Here is a 12,442-nt window from a genome sequence, read left to right on the forward strand (position 1 = left end):
GCCACTTCAGCCTCCAAACCTCAACACTCTCTGCATCTCAAAAAAACAAAAACAGGGGCTGGGGAGGTGGCTCAGTGGTAGAGTGCTTGCCTTGCATGCCTGAGGCCCTGGGTTTGATTCCTCAGCACCACATAAGCAAAAAGAAAAAAGCCGGAAGTGGCGCTGTGGCTCAAGTGGTAGAGCACTAGCCTTGAGCTGAAGAGCTGAGGGACAGCGCCCAGGCCCAGAGTTCAGGCCCCACGTCCGGACCCAAAAAAAACCAAAAAACAAAAAACAACCCACCGGCTTGCAAAAGCCTCTTGTGTTCCACCTCTTTAATTTCTTTCCTTTTCATTATTTCCTACCCTAATCTTAAAGCAATCCTTATCTGAGGCGCACTTTCTTCAGGCAGTTTTAGTTTTTTGGTTTTCATTTGTTTTTAAGCACAGATTGATGGAGGAGCTCTCCCTAAGAAACAAGCATGATGGTTTCGAGGAGTCACAACTGTCCCCCAGTTTACCTGTCTCGTTAACTTGCTGTTTGCTACTCCACCTCTTCAGACTGGGCGCAGCCGGCTGGTGACCTCCGCTCAGCTCAGGGAGGAGGGTGGTGTGGGCTGTGGCAGGGAGAGGAATTCCAGGAATGCAGCCCAAAGCCACGGGCAGCACCCCCCCCCCCCAGGGGCAGGGTCAGGTGACAGGCAGCACCTCGCTCTGGACAGGCACCCAGTGAAAGCCGCTTTCTGGGGGATACAAAGCCAGCTCCAGTAAAGGAGCCTTGTTTTGTTTAGGGGAGAAGACAGAACTCCCAGTGTTGGTGAAAACTTACACTCACCCTGGGGAGAATGGGGGTGGGGAAGGTCAGCAGTCTCCCCAGGGCCCAGGGGAGATGGGGCTGAGGCCTGATACCCACTCCCCCCCCCCCCCCCCCCCGCCCATCTCTGTGTGTGTGTTGGCTCTGGGATTAGAACCCAGAACCTTTGCATTCTTCCTTAGTTTTTTTTGTTCAAGGCTGTCATGCTACCACTTGAGCTTCAACTTGACTTCCAGCATTTTGGCAGTTAATTGGAGATGAGAGTTTTACAGATTTGTCTGCACTGGCTAGCTTCAAATCATGATACTCAGATCTCAGTTCCCTGAGTAGCTAGGATTACACCAGACTGGTTGTACTTCTAAATACTGCAGCAACAACCAGAAAAAAAGTCACTCTTGCTTACCTTTTTTAACATTTCAGAGAAGAACAAAAGGCACCTCAAACTGTCCCTGTTAACCCAAAAGCTAACAGTACATGCTTTGAACCATGCTTAAAAAACACCAAGTATTCCTCTTGGCCCCTGCTTTCCCCCAGAGGGGATTTAGTGGGTTTACGGGTCATCACAGGAAAGTACTCAGGGCTCTCCTGCAGAGAAGTCCCTCTTCAGGATCACAGGATGTACACTCTCTCTCCAGGTGTGACACCTTCCAAGCCATGGTGGACATGATTCCTGGTTAGAGGAGAGTGACCCCATAAACCCTCCTGCACACCACATGATCACCAGCATTTCCCGCCACCTCGCGTACGGAAAGTTCCTTTATTCACCCAGAATCCTGTCCTTCGTCCACCCAAGGAGTGGGACCAGTCCTTTAATAGCACTGTGTTCTTGTAGCTCATTCCCTCCTATTATCCCTCGTGTGTGTGTGTGTGTGTGTGTGTGTGTGTGTGTGTGTGTGTGTGTGTGTGTGTGTGTGTGTGTGTGTGTATGCGCGCATGCGCACATGCACCTATACTGGGACTTGATCTCAGGGCTTTGTACCCTTGCCTGGGTTTTTTTTTTTTCTCTCAGGCTGGTGTTGCTCTACTTTTTGAGCCACAGCTCCACTTCTGGGTTTTGGGTGGTTAATTAGAGATGTGTGTTGTGGACTTTCCTGCCTGGGCTGGCTTTGAACCAGGATCATCATTTCTCAGCCTCCTGAGTAGCTAGGATCATGGTGTGAGTCCCAGGCACGTGGCTTCCTGCCTCCCTTTCCAGAGGTAACAGATGACTAATAGGCGTTCTCGGTGTTGAGGCGCTCTGGTCCTCTCTATTTGCATCATGTATGCATTTTCATCACCCTTTCCTCCAGTCTTAACATCCAGATACAGTTCATTTGCTTTTGAATGTATTTCTGGAGATTTGGGGGTAACAACTTTATTTTATCCTCTGGAGAGAGACCCTACCCGCATTAAGGCTGAAGAGTAACGGTGATTCCCCTCCCTCCACCCAGAGCATGTGTCCTAATTCTTTATATCTCAGACCATTTTTGTGCCTAAATTCAGATGCGTGAATTTTCCAAGTAAGTTTACGAGAGGGACATCACGCACCCTCTCAACGACCTTGCAAGGGTACTTGCACTTCATGTGCACTACTGAGTAAAGGAATACTTCGTTATGCATGTGTAGACTATCCGGAAATACACACATGGGAGAGTTCATTCCCTCCATTCTGGGGGTATGCCAGTAGAGAATGCTGATTCTCAGAGGGGTGTGAGGCGTTCCCCTAAACCTACTTAGCACAGGAAGTCAATTTATCCAGAGGAATTCAGCCCCTAGCGTTCAACTCAGGTCAGAATATTCCTGATTTCCTCAACTTCAGAAAGTTTCGAGAATGGCAAGATCTCTCTCCCCCCTCCCATCTCTCTCTCTCTCTCTTCCTCTCTCCCTCTCTCTTTTGTGTTTTTGGACAGCATTATTATGCACCAATACATTTTCAGATTTCTTGGTCTGAATTAAAAATATCCATTCGCTAACTTAGACCCTTCCGGGCCCAGAACGTTTTTTTATAAAGCTCTCAGATTATTTTTCCCCTTGAAAGAAAGGCTAGAAGTTTCTTTGGGAGGGCGTCCCTTTGCTCACGGGCTGACAGGACTGCAGGCGTTCCCATGGAACTGGCCGCACACATTTCAGCCCTTTGCAGAGGGCTTATTGTCCCTGGATGCCTGCCTCTGTGCCCTGCACTCCCCTGGGTGCCTCTGCCTGGCACGGCTCTACCACTTCTGCACACAGTTTCCAGGCTCGGATCTTCCAGACGATACCCACTGACTCTGTCTTTTGGACCAGGACTCGTACTGTGTGTTTGTACTAGGCTGATGGCCATTAAGCAGAGACAAACATCAAATTGGCCACTGATTTAAGTAGGAACTCAATCTATTTAGTTCTCTGTACATGCTACAGCATTGGAACCAGGTAAAGAGGAAACTTAGGTTTCCCTGCAGGGAATGAGAGAGAACTTACCCATGAGCTTTTTAAACCCTGCAGGCTTTCAGGGTAGTTTCATACTGTCTCCATGTTTGTTACCTGTTAAAGTTTATTTGCAGATCATATTTGCTCTGGAATGATACGAATCGTTGCATAAAAATTGAGCCCTAATTCCAAGTCTATTATGTCTATTTCTCTCCCCCCCCCCCCCCGCCCCCGCCAGAAAATATCCCAAACCCTCCAACTATGAAAAGCCCTCATGTTAGAGTTTTCTTCATTTGTATGTACAGGGCGCACACTATACAACTCTATGAGCAATCCAAAGAATCTCCTAAGTATTTTTTTCTCTTCTTTAAATGTAAAGAACCTATGTGTGTCACTGGACACAATGGCTGCTTATTATACTAATTTAATGTGTGTGCAGAAGAAGAAAAGCAGGTGGTTAGACTGGAAGATGCGATCCAGAGGAAGCCACAGCAGCGGTGGTCATCAGCAAAGGCCATGCCTGGTCGCTGTGGACCTGTGTAGAAAAACTGTAGGCAGGGACAGTTTCTGCCCATTTCAAAGCATTTCTTGAGATCAACAAAATTATTTGGGGAAGGAGACTATCACAGAGTAAAGAGACACACAAACGGCACACCTTAAGGATCGAGAAGCAGCGGTTTTTAGCTCCTAAGGCCTAAAGATGTGTTGTATGTAGTCAGCCACCAAGGCGTGGACTTTGAGCCCAGTACCTGAAGTGCCTGCCTGCCCGGCTGGACACCGCCAGCCCTTTCCCAGCCCTTTCCCCAAGCTCTCTGACATCAGCTTTAGTTTTTAGCTGAACAAAAGGACAGGAAAGTAAACAACCGTACCTCGTAGGCCAGGCAACTGTGGTGGCTGAAGCCTGATCTTTAGTGCAGTTGAGCTATGACCCTAGAGTGAGCTGCTAGGCTGTCTGCAGCCCCTGCTTGGCCTGCTGCTGCTGCTACTGCCGCTGCTGCCGCCACTGCCGCTGCTGCCGCTGCTGCTGCTGCTGCTGCTGGTGGCTCCCTGCGCCTCCCGCATCGGCTGCCCCTCCCTCCAACCTAGTGTGGAATCCACAAACTAGCAACTTCCCCTCCCGGCTCCCAAACTTCTCTTCAGACCTGACCATTGGCACAAAGCCTAACTGGTTTCTCTGGTGGACTTCCAGCCGCTTCTCTGAGTTGCTGGGCAGTTTAAAAGAATTAGATTTACATCTGTCTACCAACCAGTAATTTAGGTTCTGTTAATTAATAACTCACTTTAAGGGATCAAGGAAGTTTTAGGTTTCTATCAGATGTAGTCTCCTTCCCCCCACTTTTTCCCCCTGGAATGGAGGAAAGGACTTGGGGACAAAGGGAGAGAGGGGAAGAGTGGAATGAAATATTGAAGCCTAACACGCTGGAAGAAAATTCCACATGGCTAGAAGATTGCTGAGAAAAAGCAGGCGCTCCCAGCACCCTGCCCTTGCGTGACCTTTGCCTCTGTCCCTGCCTGCATCTGCATGGCATGGCATTAGAGCTGGGAAGAAAACACTAACAACCCCAGGGATTCCTCCAACTTCTCCCTAACGGCTGATACACTTCCTCCTATTTCCCAAGGAAAGAACTCTTCTTTCAGGCCTGACATGGGGGAGGGTGTCTTTCAGGGTGGTCCCTCATCTCTTACTCCTCGCTCTTGCAGGAAAACGCTCTTCAAAGGCTCTGAAGGCACCGGAGGCTCTTTTCTCCCAAGGGTGCAGAAGAAAAGGGTTTTCTCTCCTCTCCAGTGACCTCAGGTCTTGCCTGTCTGTAGGGGATACAATTCATCTGAGCCTCTCCCAACCAGTGCATTCAGTCAAACTGTGACCCTCTGGGGAGGGGAACATGTAAGGAAATGGTAATATGTTCACATCACCGGCAATTAGGCTGCTGTGCAAACAAACTGCTGGCTGAATAAAAAGCCACGCTCAGGAGGTGAAAAACCATTTTCCCCTGCCTACCACCCACTATCCACATATCCCAGCCATAACCCTAGCTAAATCTCCCTAAGAAACCATGCTCATTGGGTGGAATCAATGTCCATCAACTGGATGGGCCCTAAAGGGACAATGTGACTAATGTATGGGAGAGAGATGGGACCTTTCCAGGCCAAGTTGAGGGTGAGGAGGAATATCTGGCCCGCGAGGAGGGGACATTTGTGCTGCCAGACACGATAGCAAGAGGATAGATGGACTGTTTGCCCTTGTGGATCCTGCCACCAGCAAACATGGTACCTTCCTTTGGGGCTCTGAAGCCAGTTTCCCTAAAGCTGGTTTGACTATGAGCATCCTGCTTTTAAAAGTAGGGCACTAGAGATGTACACCATGACAGGTAGAGTTTGTTTCATCGTCAAAGGTATATTTCAATGACAACTGTTATAACAAAAGCAGCACCTCTTACTTCCGAGCCAGAGAAGGCTCCTGATTGGCTCCTCCTGTGTGAGGAGAGCCAAGTACCTCTCCACCCATCTCCGTTCTTTCTCTACACTTCAGTGACTCTTTTGAGTCCTGTCCACTCTGTGTCCTTCATGTTCTGTATGATCTGGATGAAGAGGTCTGGCAGTGACGCCACAATCCACGTTCCCAGTCTGCATGCTCCTGCAGGATTCCCCTCCTCCAGTGTGCTGGGTTTATGATTAAATGAGATATTAAGAAGGTAGACCATTAGGCCTACAGCAGCCCTGTTATCAGAGACTCCATCTTGTGGGCAGGCTTAGTGATATAGGTACTTCCCTTTCTGGCTCAGTGAAGTAATTGCCTGAGTTGTTGACAAGAAGCAGGGAGGGGAAGAAAAGGGAGAAGGGAAGATGGACCTGTAGGAGTACAAAATGACCTTTACCTCCATCCAGCCACAATGAAGCTAGGGTCCTCAGACTATAGACAGAAAGAGTAAGCTTCTTGGTGAGGCCACAGCTGAGCCAATACACTGACTGCTGCCCCCCCCCACTCCCACTCCCCCCCCCCCCCCCAGGCCACCCTGTGGAAGACTTGTCACACAACCAGCAGGGCCCTCTTTAGCCCAGGGCTGTTATGTGTGCATGGTGTGGAGCAGCCCACATGGGGATAGGAAGTAGATTGGTGGCTGGTGGCCACCAGCCCCTCCCTGGGGATATAGGTAAGGAGCTGGTGACCCTTCATCCTGACCAACTGGATAGTGACAGCTGTCCCTTCCAGGTCACCAACCCAGCCCCTGGTCATCCCCTCAATTCTGCCACCAGACACGTTGTGACTCTTCTGCTTCGAATTCAAAATGGCGCTCTGCCCATTGAGGTAAAAGCTCCATTCCTGTGCTTGTTGTTGCCCAAGGATATCCACGCTGCCTCTCTGGGCAAGATTGATTTTGAAGCAAAGAACTTGGTGAAGAAGAACCACAGAAATGACTTTGAGTCTAGCAGCAGAAGCCTCTAAGTTTCCTGAGTGGATGTATTTGCAAGGTCAGGCTGCTAGGGTGACCAGGGTTACCAGTGGGGTGACCTGGAGCCCAGGGCAGTGGCAGCTGTGTGGTTTCCATGCCATGAGCAACAGTGCTCCACCCCTACCCCCTGGCATTGTTGCTGGCTCCAATCTTCTCAGACAACTCATCTCAGTTTCACCAGACACTGCTGCTCTGTCGCTTGCAACTAAGAACCGACTGATATCTGACTGTTGTTTTCCTTTCTTCCTCATGACTTGCTGCTGCCCATTCCTCCACTGGACGCATGCCGCCTGCTAGGGCCCATGCACAGCCCTTGCCTCTGACCTTGTGAGGTCAGATAGCCACTGCTCCTCCACCTCTGCGCTTTACTCCACCTCTGCGCTTTACCCCACGCTCCCTCAAAAACTGATGACCCTCAGAGAGACAGCGGGGTGGAGCTCATTTGAGGAACTCTAGCTCTACCTTCTACTGGCCCAAAGGAAGAACTCAGGAAACATTTCTTGGGGGAAGGAATACCTGTATAAATGCACCAATAAGATAAACATTTGACAATAGAAATCATTCATAAGCAGAAAGAAAGAAGCTCCCGGAATGAGATCCATTTTCTTCCCTTATTAGTTTCTCAGTCCTGACAATGAGAGGAAAAAGACTACAACCTTTTACTGAGGAAGGAAAACAAAAAGAAGAGCTTGCTAAATCAATAGAAAAAACACAGACCAGGCACACATTGCTCATGTCAGGAATAAAAGAGGTGACATCTTAAGAACCTGTAGAAATGTAGCAGAGAGGGGGTCTCCAGGCGGGGGACAGAGGGGAGGTGTAGGTACTCACCTGCTACTCCCCAAAGAGCCCGAGCAACAGGTGTAAGGCTGTCTGTACAGGCGAGAGCTCCCAGGAGAACTCTGGGAATTACCAAGAGAAGAAAGGAAACCTTGTAAGATCCACAGACCTGGGAGAATGGCACAGGAGGAGAAACAAAATATCCTGGCACCTGCCACCAGGTTCCAGCCAGGGAGGAGAGGGAAGGGGAGGGGAGGGGAGAGAGGGGTGGGGAGCCCCCACTCCATGGGGCCAGGGAGAAAGAGAGAGCTCTTTACATTCTCTATCAGCGCTCTTACTGGCAGGCCTCACTCTGGGAACATTTCCCAACCTCCCAGGGTGCCTCCTGTTAGATAAGTGCCCTGAAGTCTGCACAGTAGCCTGGCTTTGGGGGAAAAAAAAAGAATTTCTCTCACCTCGCAGCAAGCCCCAGGGTGCCGTGGCCAGGCGCCTCCTTGGATGAACTGGGACACAGTCTGGAGCCCCCACAAAGCTGGCTCAGAGGGTAGCTGCCTCAAGAAACCCATCTGTCTGCTGGGGTGATGGGCATGCCTGTCTGTGCTGGAGGGGTGTGGGGATGTGAGAGCCGGGCCTCACTGAGGCTGGCCCCAGGAGGCTTCTCCAGGACTCAGGGCAGTCACCTGTGCAGTGGCCAGCATGCTCACGACTGACCCTCATGGCTGTGCACCGCCCCCCGTCCCCAGGGGTGAGCCTGAGAAGTAATGAGGAACTTGGGATTCTGGCTGTGGCCACACAGTCTAAGAAGATTGGAAACTCACTTCGGGACAACCTCTTTCCACTCTGGCCGGCTCACAGGGGCAGTCAAGCTGGGAGGAATATTGTCCCCCAGCTCCACGTGTGGCCCTTGCCTACTCCATCCCCAGGGAGTCCTGCAGCTGGGATAGTCAGGGGGAGAAGGGTCACCGTGTGTGTGCCTGGGGAAGGGCTGGGGAGGGGCCTGGTAGGGGGTGCTGCAGTGGCACAGGGCTGCCATCTGCACTGCTCCAGGCCCCTCCCCAGGCCACCCCACACCCTTGGGACCCCACACTGAGGATGAGACAGTGACCATTCAAACCACATAAGCTAATCCCAGCTATGATAAAAGTAATGGACTCCGAGGACAGGTGGAAAAATTATCCCTAGGTATCTCGGGATGGGATGCAAGCAACCCCACGGCCACGGTGAGGCTGGCGTGGCCGCAGGGGAGTGAGCGGTGGTCACTCCAGTCTGACAGTGAGGTCAATCCTTTAAACTGTCAGGGCACTGGAAGCAAGAATCTCAGGATGGGGCTCAGAACTGTTCCAGCCTGTGGACAGGAAGGAGGCTGTCCTGACGGGCCTGGACAGCAGGGGAAACTGAGGAAAGCACAGGGACAGATGGGTGCTCATGGTGCTTACTTTGTGAGATTGTATGGGGCCACGGGGTGAGATTTGTAGAGTGCTTGGGCTCACAGTTGGAATGCAAGGCCTTGGTGAGTGTCAGCTAAGCACATACCCGAAGGAGAGTCCCTGCAAGCCTTCTCTAACACAGGTGTAGGGATGTGCTCGAGATTCTGCATTGTGGAGCATGTCACATTTTAGTTTTATAAAACACTGCCAAAAGGATGCTCCAAAATGACTGTACAACCAATACACTCACAATTAGGGTGGCTGTTTTCTTTTTTTGGGGGGGTGGCGTAGGGGTCTGGTCATGGGGCCTGAATTTCTGGGCCTGGGCTCTGTCCCTCAGCTCTTCAGCTCAAGGCTAGAGCTCTACCACTTGAGCCACAGTGCCACTTCTGGCTTTTTCCCCCCTGCTGCTTATGTGGTGCTGAGGAATCGAACCCAGGGCCTCATACATGCAAGGCAAGAGCTCTACCACTGAGCCACCTTCCCAGCCTGGTGGCTGTTTTCTTTTTTGTCACCTCTCTGACAACTTAGAAAAGACTTCTTAATTTGACCTACTAGCGAATAAAAATGATACCTTTTTATGTTGATTTTCTTTTTTCCTGATAAGTGAGGAGATGAAATGTATTTTAAATTCTGAACATGTTTGTGACTTTTCTAAAATACTAACTGAAGGTTATACTGTTTTCATGCATTTATCTGAAGTCTCTTTTTCTTTTTGATTTGTGTTTTACATATTGTAGACTCTAAACTCTACTACTTATATAATAATAATATTTAAATTGTGTCTCAGCTTTGGTTTTTTTCAGGGGGGGGTCTTTGCTACAAAAAGTTGTATTTTGCTCTAATTGAATTTTTGAAAATATTTAATTTATACATTAAATTATATTAGAAGCATAAAGATATCCACTTACACACCCAAACGCTCCTGTATCCCATGCACCTGGCTCCTATCTGACTCTTTACCACAAGAGAAAGCACACATCCTTCCAAAAGTTTGCAATTCAAACACGAATAAAAGTAACCAAACGCTTAGCACCACCATTTACTTTCTATTATTACTTTAAAACGTGTCTTGGTTAATTCTTTCTAATTAGTTTGTACCATCTTGCCATTCATTATTCAAAGAATGAGTTTGAGTTTTGTTGGTTTTCTTTTGTTGTTGTCATTTCTATTTCATTAAGGTCTGCTTTGATCTCACTGTTTATCTTCAACTTCTACTACCTTTATATTTCCCAACTCTTGGAGTGACATTCTTCCTTGAACTTCCTAAATAGTTCCTTTAAAGTATACTTATAGATTTCATACCTTTTTTTTCTTCCCATTGTGGGCTTTGAACTCAGAGCCTGGGTGCTGTCCCTGACCCTCTTTGTGCTCATGTCTAGCACTCTACCACTTGAGTCACAGTACCACTTCTGGCTTTTGAGTGGTCAGTTGGAGATAAGAGGCTCACAGGAACTTTTCCACCCAGGCTGGCTTTGAACCGCAGTCTTCAGATCTCAGCCTCCCAATGAGCTAGGATTACAGGTGTCAGCTACCAGTGGATGGCTTTCATACACTATGATTACTTTCTTTGGGTTTATTCTTTTTTTCTACTTTCTTGAGTTTGCAACTGAGGTCATAAGAAGTGGAGCTGTGGCTCAAGTGGTAGAATGCTGCTGTAGCCTTGAGTAAAATAGCTGAGGGACAGTGCCCAGGCCCTGAGTTCAAGGCCCAGGACTGGTACACACACACACACACACACACACACACACACACACAAATCAAGTGAAATTGAGGTAATTGATTCACAGCTTCTCTTTTTACCTCTTAGTAGAAGAAAGCACAAGAACCTAGGAACCCATGCACAACATTATTCTTTGTTGTTTTATTTAGCTGTCACATTTTGGTATTGTTTCCATCCTTTGACTTTCTTAACTTCATTCTGGCTACTCATCCTTCTCATTCAGTTCATGAGTTTTTTTTCCTCAGCTGTGACTAATATTCTATCCTATTTACTACTTTAATCTCAACCATCATATTTTTATGTGTCTAAAATTTTTCTTTGTTTAGTTTTTTAAAAAATTCTTGTGTGAACTATTGGGACTATTTTGTTGTTTGCTTGTGTGTGTGTGTGTGTGTGTGTGTGTGTATGTGGCATTGTGTGTTGGTGTGTGAATGGACATTGTATTTGCAATGTACTCTATAGAGCTTATTTAAGGCTAAGAATATCATGTTCTTGTCAGGTACCTGGGGGCGTTAGCTTTGGTTCTCATCCAGTTTTGCGTCTTGAGATAAATTGAGGCCAACTTGAGCTTCTTTATTCTGATTTGCCCTGTAAACTCTCAAAAGCTTCAGCTGCTCTCCTTCCCCTGCAGTAGGTCTGGGACCGCATCATATCCTCCTCTTTCTTTCTTTCCTTTCTTTCTTTCTTTCCTTCCTTCCTTCCTTCCCTTCTTTATTTCTTTCTTTTTTTGTTGGTCATGGGGCTTGAACTCTGGGCCTGGGCGCCGTCCCTAGCTCTTCAACTCAAGGCTAGCACTCTACCACTTGAGCCACAGCGCCACTTCCGGTTTTCTAGTGGTTTGTTGGAGATAAGAGTCTCACAGACTTTCCTGCCCGGGCTGGCTTTGAACGGCGATCCTCAGATCTCAGCCTCCTGAGTAGCTAGGATTACAGGATTACCGATGCCTGACATTCCTCCTCTTTCTGTGAGCATCACTGTCTGAGCCATGGCCAAGCTTCTCAACCTCTGTGATGCTCAAGTACCAGCGGGTCATCCGAAACCTACCTGGCTCATCCCCAGGCCTTCTGTTTTCTCCACATCTCGACTCAAAACTATCTGTTTTGTATTTTCAAACCTTGAGATGATCTTTTTTTAGCTCCAAACACTTAAAAATTACTTTTCTATATTTTATTGCCCTCAGCAAAGCGAAGCAATTGGTTAGGTTTACCTAGATTATCTTTATGGAAAGTGCAATTCTAAGGCAGTAAAAAGTTTATTTCAAAAGTGCATTGTTTTTCCCATAGGATTACAAAATTAGTCTACATACGCACTGGGATTAGACTAAATTTTACTACATTTTCTCTTAAATGGCACTTATGGATATTTTTGTATAATGTCTACAATCTAGGTTTTTAAAAGTTTAAGAGCTTACCGAGTTCAGACACAAAATGAAGCAATCATATGCCTGGAAAAAGGTCTGACCTCTGCTCATGCTTTCCCAGAATAGGTAAGCCTCGTTCTTTACAAACCATGCCATCATGGTTGCCACAAAAACCCCTTGCTAAGTTCCTGCATCTTTGGGCCCTCGAAGAGATTTCCAACTAAATTCCAAGGACCAAACAATTAACTAATGGGGATTTCAGAAAACAACTAGTAAGGTTGATATAAAACATGTGTTAGGAAGGTAAGACTGTGAAATTCAATGTTTTTTTTGTGTGGGTGGTATTATTGTCTTTATCTTTACTGCCCCATAAAGAGTGATTTGTGCATTTGGTAAGCTAGGTATGGCCACCAGCCTTCATGTGCTGCATTATGAAAACAACACATAATTAAACGGTCCGCAAAGCCAGAAACTTACTGTGTCTTAAGGAGCCCTCTTAGGTTCTTTTCAGATGTTTCTAGTT

At 47.8% G+C, this 12,442-nt stretch overlaps 1 protein-coding gene across 1 annotated transcript in view; it reads right to left on the reverse strand.

Annotated features, from left to right (window-relative positions):
* The window catches only part of Veph1 (ventricular zone expressed PH domain containing 1), a 118,179-nt gene extending 114,078 nt beyond the window's left edge, over positions 1-4,101 (reverse strand). Inside the window, exon 1 of the mRNA XM_042685563.1 lies at positions 4,047-4,101. The gene's annotated coding sequence lies outside the window, so the exon portion shown is untranslated. The remainder of the gene's footprint in view (positions 1-4,046) is intronic.
* Positions 4,102-12,442: the final 8,341 nt, after the last annotated feature.

Source organism: Dipodomys spectabilis, unplaced genomic scaffold, assembly GCF_019054845.1.
Source record: "Dipodomys spectabilis isolate Male_0828 unplaced genomic scaffold, ASM1905484v1 ptg000095l, whole genome shotgun sequence".
NCBI classification, from domain to species: Eukaryota; Metazoa; Chordata; class Mammalia; order Rodentia; family Heteromyidae; genus Dipodomys; species Dipodomys spectabilis.